The following is a 9,796-nucleotide window of genomic DNA, read 5'->3' as shown; positions in this document are numbered from 1 at the left end:
AACTAAATGAAAGGATATTTGGCAAAGAGTTGTCTTCTCTGTCAGTCAGAATATGCTAGAAATTGTATTTCAGCAAAGACCTTGTGTTAGAGCTTGGATGAATCTGATGCATATTATAACACATGGATCCCCAACCTTTTATATCAGTGAATCACATTTAAATGGAAAAAGTGTTGGGGAGCAACATAAGCATGAAAAAGGTTCCTGGGGGTGCCAATAACAATAAGAGCTATAATTGGATACTTAATAGCCCCTATGTGGACTGGCAGCCTACAGAAGGCTGTTTGGCATTATTCTTGGTTTTTATGCAACCAAAACTTGCCCCCAAGCCAGAATTTCAAAAATCAGCACCTGCTTTGAGGCCCCTGGGAGCAACATCCAAGGCATTGTGGAGCAACATGTTCTTCTTTTTTATTCAGCTTCTATTTTATTTTTCCCTGTAGCAAAACCAATGAAACAAAGTTATATGATTTATCTTGCCGGAGCAGTGTTTCTGATAATGGCTCCCCCCAGCCTTCAGGTTCTGATACAGGATTCTTCTGATGAAACAAGGTAAGATCCCAAAGGAGCAAATGTACAACAATTATATTGGTACTTGTGTCCAAACACACAACTTGCACTTATACATAGTTGTGTCAGGCATATTTGTGTCTTGCCTCTTCTGCTGAAACCTGTACAAATGCATCTATTGGTGCGGGGAAGCCCAGGAGCCTGAATATAGTTTCATTCCAGTGTTCCCAGAGCAGGTTGTGTTAATAGGTGCAGTAGATTTGTGCCCAAAGAATCACATGCCAATGCCATTTTTGAAATGGCACAACTTCTACTCTAAAACTGTTGGCTGCAATGTGCACTTAATTTACAGAAAATACACATGCAATTGTGTTAATTTTGATAATGGGGCACAATTGTACAATAGTTTATATCTTACCAAATTGAAATATAAATTAGCAACTATTGCCCTTATTTAGATGAAGCAGGGTTTTACATATGAACTTGTTTATGCACTATATTTTTATAGAGACCTACATTGTTCCTTTAAACTGGAATTGTGGGGAGAAAATACATGGTGCTTTGCATCTAAACATTGCACTTTGCAAACAGCACTGCACTATGCTGCCTACATCAGCCAAGTTCTAAATAGCTATTATGAATGCAGTGCAGTCTCAATGTGCAATTTCCAGATGCAAATCACCATGAATTTTTTACCCACAATGCAGTGAACCATAGAGTTATCCTCAGTGTTTTTGGCTCCAGGAAACCAACACTCACCATTTTGGCCAATGTTACTTGGGAAACTGGATCCTGTAGTATTTCCTCTGTATTATACAGCTTTTGAGTTGTCTAACTGCTTCGTATTTACCCACACAGCACTTTTATACCATCCATGGTTAATTGTAAATAAAAAGCGGGGCTTCAAGCTTTGCCTCCCCTCTCACACTGTCTCACTGTAAGAGTTCTGCCCTGTTTTAACAGGTGGCAGGAATATCAGTCTCAAAGCTTCACATCCAATATAAAAAGGCACTCAGAAGGGACCTTCTCCAGTGACTTAACCAGATACCTGGACAAAATGAAAGCAAAGGATTTTGTGCAGTGGCTGATGAACAAGCGCTTCAGGTGAAAAATGCAAAAAACCTTTTACGTTTTGTGGTTAAGAACTTTAAAAAGTGGGATTTGCGTAAATCTAATGCGAAGGGTGGAATTGTTTCCTCTAATCATACACAAAAGCTATGAATAAGCTGCAAAATATATCCTTCCTACTAATGCCATTATTCTAATCAGTGCTTATGATAGCACACAACCCACATTAACATTTGTATTTTTTTAGTTTTTACTTATCATGGTTCTTAGCTCTAAAAATCATAGATTTTACTTATTACACATAAACTTGAAAAATTTGTGATTTATTAAACTGAAAACGAAAAAAATACTACTTCACCATCCAAAAGCTGTTGAGGTCAAGTAGAAGTCATTAGGAGTTGCCTAGGCAAATTGGAACAATATTTAATTTGTAGTTTTTGAGGTTTTCATTTTTTTCATTTTTAAGCACACGGAAATTCTTGAAAGCGAAAAAAAATTCAAGGTTTTAAAGTTCTTTTCGTTTCTTGTTCTGCATTTTCATTTGTTCGTGCTTTTTATATTTAGATCTATTAATAAATGACTAGACATTTGTGGTTTTAGTGGAAATGATTTTATTTGTGGTTTCGAAAACCTCTAAAACCACTAAAATCAAATTGTTGATACATGTACCTCAATATCTCTCCAAGGAATCACCTTGGGGTTCCATTAACTTGATCTGATGCTGGAACTCCTTGATGAATTTCAATATCCTTATATTTTACAACTGGGGGTATATTATCCTATATATATATATTTATATTTTTTTCTATCCTTTCATTACTTTGGATTCTGCTAGAAAACTGATGCTAGAAACACTTTCCAAAGACTCCTCAGTCTACTTGGATTCTTCTTGTTATCATTCCCTCTTATCTATTCTTTCTCTGTAGCCATTGTTTTTTTTATGCTCATGGGGAGACTGGCCATACACATAAACATCTCCTTGTTTGGCCAGGCAATTAAGTAAGTCATTTTTTGCAAGTCATCATGTGAACGATCTGCAGGCAGGTTAATCGTGAAGGTGATTTTAACCTCAAAAAAGCGTCAAGAGCATTCCTTTTTTATTCTCCTCTTATTGCCTCTTGCATTGCATGATGCAGTAGCAACAGGAGGTCACTGGATGTAGTACATGTAGTAGTGGAGAGGGTGCCAACCATGAAGGGCCATACAATAGGGTCACTATGTATACACTTTCTCCTATCTTAAAGGAGAAGCAAAGGCATTTTGGCATTTTATTGCCAATAGTGCAAGCTAGAATGCAATATTTATTCTGTAGAATAAGATAGCAGCTGCCATTTTAGCTTAGTCTTAGATTACACAGCACAGTTGGGAGGGGGAGTAAGAGATGATGGGAGGGGGAGAGGAACAAACTGAGCAGACTCCTGTCGTGCCCTGAAGGACTTTTCTAAAAGCAGGAAGTCTGAGACAGAAGAACATGTTTACACACAAAAGAAAATAAATTGTTTCTTTTAATAGTGCAGCATTTCTGTGAGTGTTTATGGCTGTATTTACACAGCCCTTTTTGATAAAGCTTACTCTTGTATTCTTGTATTATTTGTTGCTCTCTTATTGCTTATTTTGCTTTTGTGCTAATTCTGATTATTTTGTTTTAGTTCAATTAAATTATTTTAAATAGCCATACAGTCACTGTTATTTGTGCCAGGCCCTTCAATTACCCTTTTCACATCCATTCTTTCTCACTGCCCCATCTCCCAGGTTGCCCTCAAGAGCAGTCAACCAGGCAAGCCTACCACTTTAGAACTTCAGAGCGGAACATCCAATGTAGCAAATACATATACAACTGGTGCCCCAAGCACGTGATTTGGTAGCTAAAAGGCAGAAGCCAAACCTGACTCTAATATTTCTTTGTTTTGCATTTCAGCTCCAGTAAAAGATCTATTAGTGGTGACCTCAAGGATGCACGGTTTCTGCCAGATATATCTATGTTTAGGTATGATTTCTATTATTATTATTGAATGTTGTGATCACCTAAGGCACATTGCATAATTTTATTAAAGTATTTCAAACAGTTTTGCTTAAAATATTTGTGATTGGCGCTTCAATGCATTTTATAAATAGAAGGGGTATTTTCTAATGTTTGATTTTTGCAATCTGCGTTTTTTTGGCGCCAAAATGTGGCTTTACCATTTTGTCATTTTTCTGCTCCCATGGCTGCTGGTGTTTACTTCAGTAAGCGCAGACCATTTCTTCACTGCCTGCCTTACTATATTTCACATGCCATTTTTTTTTGGATGAAATATGTTCAATTTGTATGATCTTCAGTTTACTATGCCAGTTTACTTACGTCTTCATTATGTTAATGGTTGATAACTTCATCTTTTATTAACTATCTTGCTCTAGTGCAGGTCCAGACTGGCATTTAAAATAGGCCCTGGCATTTTAAGTACACAGAGGCCCAAACAGCCCCTACCAGCCCAATAAATAGTGACTGTCTATGGCATCTTACAGCAGCCCCCTGGCATTTTTCAAAACCCACAAATTGCCAGTATACGGTGCACCTTAAAACCATATGCATCCTGTAGAACTTTCTTTTCAACACTTGCATTCAGCATTTGATTTTGCTCTGCCATAAAAGTGTAATCACATCATTGCTTACTATTTCCTGTCTTGTTTTTGATCCAAAGGTTCATACAGCTGGAGAAGAGAAGGCCTCAGCTTTAGAGCCGAATCTAAAGAAGACCAGAAAGATGATCACAAAGAAGGAAAAAAGAGGCCACAATCACAGGCTTTAGAAAGATTACACTTGACACATTACAGATTACTTGACTGTAACTTATGTTTTCTACTTCCCTGTAGGGAAGTAGAGGTTTCAGAAAATCAAATTCCACCACATTGCACACTGTAAACAGTGATTAAATATCCTCTGGCCCAGTGGCTAGTAAGTACAGGGCTTTGCGGCTTGCATTTTGCTAATATAATTCCATCTTCAGAAGCAGAATGTAAGGGCTGTACATATGGTGCTGTGAATATCTTTAACAGAGACTGATATACTAAAGGTTTCAGCCACTGAATTCCAAAATGTCAGGGAGTGGGTTATATAAATATATATATAATAATGACAGAACACCTTCAAGTTTCTCTGTTTATTAAATATCATAATTACATGAACCCAAACTAAAGAACACAGTGTGGCTGGGTAGTGTTAAGAGACAAATCCATTAGATATCATTTACATACATGATTAAATTCAATTCAGTGATTGACTGCATACATAGTAAATATTTGTATCCATAATCATAAACAAGGTTTCAAAATATTTATAACTTAAGCTCCAGTTTGACATGCAAATAAACATTATGATAGTAGTTACTTAAAATTCCCTCCAAAATCCAAGGCACCAGTACAGTATCTGCAAATACAAAGCAATGTACAACTGGTTTAAAGGAGGAATTAATGGAACCCTGGCTGTGTTTTTTTTTTGGAAGTCAGAGGATACGCTTGTAGCCCCAGTGTAATAGTGTTCATCCAGGAAACTAAAGCTGTACCAAATATGCACATACAGTATCACATACAGGTGATTAAGTGCTTACAACTGCCACATTCTCATTTGTTGTTTTTAGATTATTTCATTCTGAGCTTTTCAGTATATTCAGTAGGAGACCTACCAAGAACATTGAGTAGGTGCATGATCGTTGCCATAGTAGCCCATGTATATTGTGGAGAGAAACCATTTTTGGCTCAGAGACTTTGATCTTTAAAGGGGAACTCCGGCTTCCAAGTCAAAATTTGTTTCAGAGCCCCACACAACACAGAAACCCCTAAAATACCTATCAATGTAATCTGTTCCATCAAAAAGTATGAATAGATACCATTTTTATATGCGGAAATCCAGCTGCAAAACAGTTCTTCTCTTTCTGCATCATTAGAATCCTGGCAGAGAAGGAGGGACTAAAACTGGTGTTACAAATTGTAACAACTTCTCCACAGCTTACAGACAGCATGCAGGAACTATATAACCCACAATGCACTGCGCTGTGATGTTCCTTTCCTTATTGACATGACATGTGCAAGGAATTGTGGGATTTGGAGGATGCAGGCTGAGGATGGTTGACTACTATTATATTTATTTTTTATTCTCAAAGTAGTCAGCCAGACCAGCAGTAGAACAGGGGGCCAGGCTTAGGTAACTGTTCCAAACCATATTATTACATTAAGAATCATGAAAAGGCATATTTTTTAATTGATGTATATTGCAAAGTTGTTTGTAGCTATGTTTACTTTTCAAAAAGCTTAAATTGTGTTTGGGTGGAGTTCTCCTTTAATGTTGCACCGTTCTGCAGGCTTACATACAGCATTACCACAAGAGAATTGACTATAGCACCATTAGTGATTGTGAACAGTTGGGCATCCCCACTGGTTTAAATATATGGGAAATTCAAGTTGCTTGTTTTTATTGCCTTCACCAAACCTGGGATCTTAAACGTATTGTAAATATTCCTTTAATGATTTTGTCTCTTTACAGTACACTAACAGATAATACAATAACGCACATTTGGTTTTTTTTTTAACAAGATACACGACTATACAGACACACGCCAGACAGTGAATCACACAAAGTCACAGTCACCTGCTACAGAAAAGACAGAAGAGCAACCAGGTTAAGTGAGGTTCCTGTAAAATTGTTTTTAATAAGTGCACCCTTACTTGAAAAAAGGGCCAGGTATATGTTTTATATATTGATAAAATGAGTCATTCTGATAGTTTACCCCAATAAACTTTCCAGGTGGTCATGTATAAGGACCCAGTTGCTCTGTTTGTATCCTGGCTTGCTCCCACCTCACCACAATGGTAACCTGGTTGCTCTACTGGAATAGGACACAATGCTTAGGGTAGCAGGAAGGAGTAACAGTGATCCCTCCCACAACAGACAATAATGATTGGGGAAAAACAAGGGACACATATCGCTTGTATTACAACGTGAATTAAATCTACATTCTTTAAAACAAAATAAATATATTTCTGTATATCTAAAACAAAATAATCTATCTCTATTTCTACATTTAGTGTTCAAGGAAGAAAATGTAATTGTGCCAGCAACTATTTTTATTCCTTCCTTAGTGAGGAATCCCCAACCTTGGTTGAGTTGTCGAAGACCTGCCTTAAAATGGTATTTGACTTTGAAGTTTCATGTTTGAGGATGACTTTGGTAATCTGTATAATTGGCATTATATGAGTTAACAACATGGTTACTGAGCTCTGCTCAGCGCTATTCTGTGGAATGGTGCAATCAAAAGATAAAAATGTCGGTGAACTGCAATCACAATTCATATTCTGAAAGAACACACAATAAATGTCCAGTTCCTTCCTTCTTGCCAAATAGGATTATTAGCTTCATAAGAATTATCCAAAAGCCAACTACATGGAGTGTTTCTTGAGAGCAAAAATGAACCACACACATATATATATACTGGAGAGGAAGGTACTGCACTCACAGCACTCAAGTCAAATACATAGATTTATTTAAACTGTGCAACTAACGTTTTGGCTGCGGAGGCAGCTGAAACGTTAGTTGCACGATTTAAATAAATCTATGTATTTGACTTAAGTCCTGTGAGTGCGGTACCTTCCTTTCCAGAATACACAAACAAGACTGCATCCAGGCATAATTACTGAACTTTATACGTAAGTGCCTGTTTCCACATGTTTTATATATATATATATATATGTATATGTGTGTATTTTCTGTGTGATCCAACACTGGAGCGAGGATAAAGATAGAAAAGGGAAACTGTAAAGGGAGAAACAGTTCTTATCCTCATACCAGTAGGATTAAGTGGATGTTAATATGATTAACAGAAGTACTTACCCAGCCCTGTCATGGATGTCACTGCATTGCGTATTCCCATGATCTTATTCCTGCACCACAGCAATGCTGATGGATTTCCAAGAGCACATAGGACTGGCTGCTAAAGAACTATGAATAGAGAAAGCCATACGAAGCACTCCCAGCCAACTCCCATTGATTTTGTGTTAAACCCTTAATCTACAGTAAAAGCTAAGTTTACCTTTATGGTTAGTGTCTAGCTGCTGTTTCAGCTCAAAGGACTAACCAAGTGTCATGCTAATATCTATAATATTTTCTAAAAGCAATTTGGTCTGCTCAGTGGGTTCATTGTGTGTTGCCCAGCAGAATCTTGGCAAACCTGCTGTTGGTTGCTTCTTACACACATTTAGAGGTTTCAAATTAAAAATGTAAAACCTACAGGGCAGTCATCCGATTACATGTACCGTATGCCTGTGGGACATTTATCAGCAAACAGCCGATTAAAAGAACTGATAGGATATTTCAGTTAGCATTTCCGAAAATAAAAACTTTTGAAACAAATATAACTGGGTTTTTGGAGAGTGTCCAAACTGCACACGTACAAACAAATAATAATCAAAATTTAGCCAAAAATAAATGGTCCTTTCTGTTACCATTACTTTTTTTATTTTTGCCAGACAAAGTATTCCGTGTTAAGTCACCTGGACAAGACATGAATATTAAGACAACAGAAGATGAAGCCTTCAACCACCCCCTTCACATACAGTTTCTTTAAATGAATATATAACTTGCTTTCTTCAGCAGATCCATTATTTGTGAGGAAAATAATGCCCCCCCCCCCCTTTGCAGAATGCAGAACTCTGATTTAAATGATATTCAGTTTCATTAATGTAGTTAAATGTAGTTATTAATTATATTAGTTCCCCTAAATACTAATAAATTATGTTTGTGAGGGGTTTCCCATTAAAACTATTTTGTGAGTAAGCACATTTATATTTAACTAACTGTAGTCTATACATGTACAACCATGGAGTGTGAGTAGAGGGCAAGAGTCGGGGCAGCTAGCTGTAGAGCATATGCTTAGTTAGTGGTTGGGTAACATCATTCACATAAACTACATATGCTACACTACAGTAAATGTAGATTTACTGTAAAGTTTGTACATCAAGTGGAAATCAGCACAAAAACTAAAATAATCAATTTGAGACTGAAGTAATCAGTCTATGAAAGCATGAAAAATAAACATACAGTATACGGAGACAAATGCTATAAAATCAAAGCAATGTAAACTGTTGGCACTTTTGTAATATAATGTGATGGGCAAACAGCAGGGCAGAGTGTGTGATGATCTACATTAGGCGGAGGTAGATTTACTATGCTGGTTTCAGCAAGGGTCCAAGTCATTACTTTGATAATGATCCAGGTTCAGGCTAGGGTTACTAGATTAAATGCAGCTACAGAACAAAAAGCCAGCAGGGCTACACTTACTGCAATTAATAGAAATTCATTACTTACAATTAGAGCAGCCTTGGATTTATTAGAAGTATCCTTGCGTTGTTGGGTGATCTGGTTCAGTGTGGTAAAGATATGTCAAATTATGACAAGCCAAGATCTGCTGTGTGAGTATAGCTAGATCAGGGACCCCTGTGCTTTTAGTTCACTGGCTGCTACTGTCCCCCCATTTGTACCAACCAGCTGCTGATAAAGGATACTGGATGTTTAGCAACAGAAGAGAACAACTTCTAGTTGAAGCTCTTTCTGCTAGATCTATGCAATGCATCTCTTGCACTCTCAGGCTATTGAGCTGGGGTGAGCAGGTTTTCTTATAACAGGTAGGCGTTGTAAAATATACAGTACAGGTAACTAAACTATATACTATCTGCTCTATTATTATTTCTGCTTAAATAAATAGTCTAAGGATATATAAGATGCTGAACACAGCGAAAAAAGGAACCCACACAGAGCAATTTGAAACACTTTGCCCAATGTAGTTTTGCCTCACAACACTGCCACCTGCATAAAAATGAGATATCATATGAAAATGCTAGTATAGGTCTAATTAGCTCCATTTAAAAGAAGGCCAGATCCTTAAGAGTTAATGCCTATGATTATGGGCAGAAGCGCCTGAAACGTGCAAGGCTCTTGCCTTGATTTAAACGGTCCAAACAGGGACTGTTTTTTTTTTATTGAGAGACTGTCCTGATGTCCACCGTTATTTTTGAGATACAGTACAGAAGCAGGGGAACATTTGGTATTATGCAGCCTCTCTGGGTGGGATATTTTATAGTGAGCTGGGAGTGGCATATTTGTATGTAATTCCTCAAAATACACTTGTAGCATTGTTTGAGAACCGCATATAAGTCAGCATGTGCAATTTTTGTAAAGGAGCTCAACTTT

General features: G+C 37.2%; 1 long non-coding RNA gene across 1 annotated transcript; it reads left to right on the top strand.

Moving 5' to 3' along the window:
* The first annotated feature begins 3,490 nt into the window (after positions 1-3,490).
* Positions 3,491-4,313, top strand: LOC116408706. The gene is made up of 2 exons (XR_004221171.1): positions 3,491-3,565; positions 4,260-4,313. It is a non-coding gene; the product is annotated as an uncharacterized LOC116408706 (long non-coding RNA).
* Positions 4,314-9,796: the final 5,483 nt, after the last annotated feature.

Source organism: Xenopus tropicalis, chromosome 2 (genome assembly GCF_000004195.4).
Source record: "Xenopus tropicalis strain Nigerian chromosome 2, UCB_Xtro_10.0, whole genome shotgun sequence".
Taxonomy (NCBI): Eukaryota; Metazoa; Chordata; class Amphibia; order Anura; family Pipidae; genus Xenopus; species Xenopus tropicalis.
This window is presented reverse-complemented; position numbering and strand designations above follow the sequence as displayed.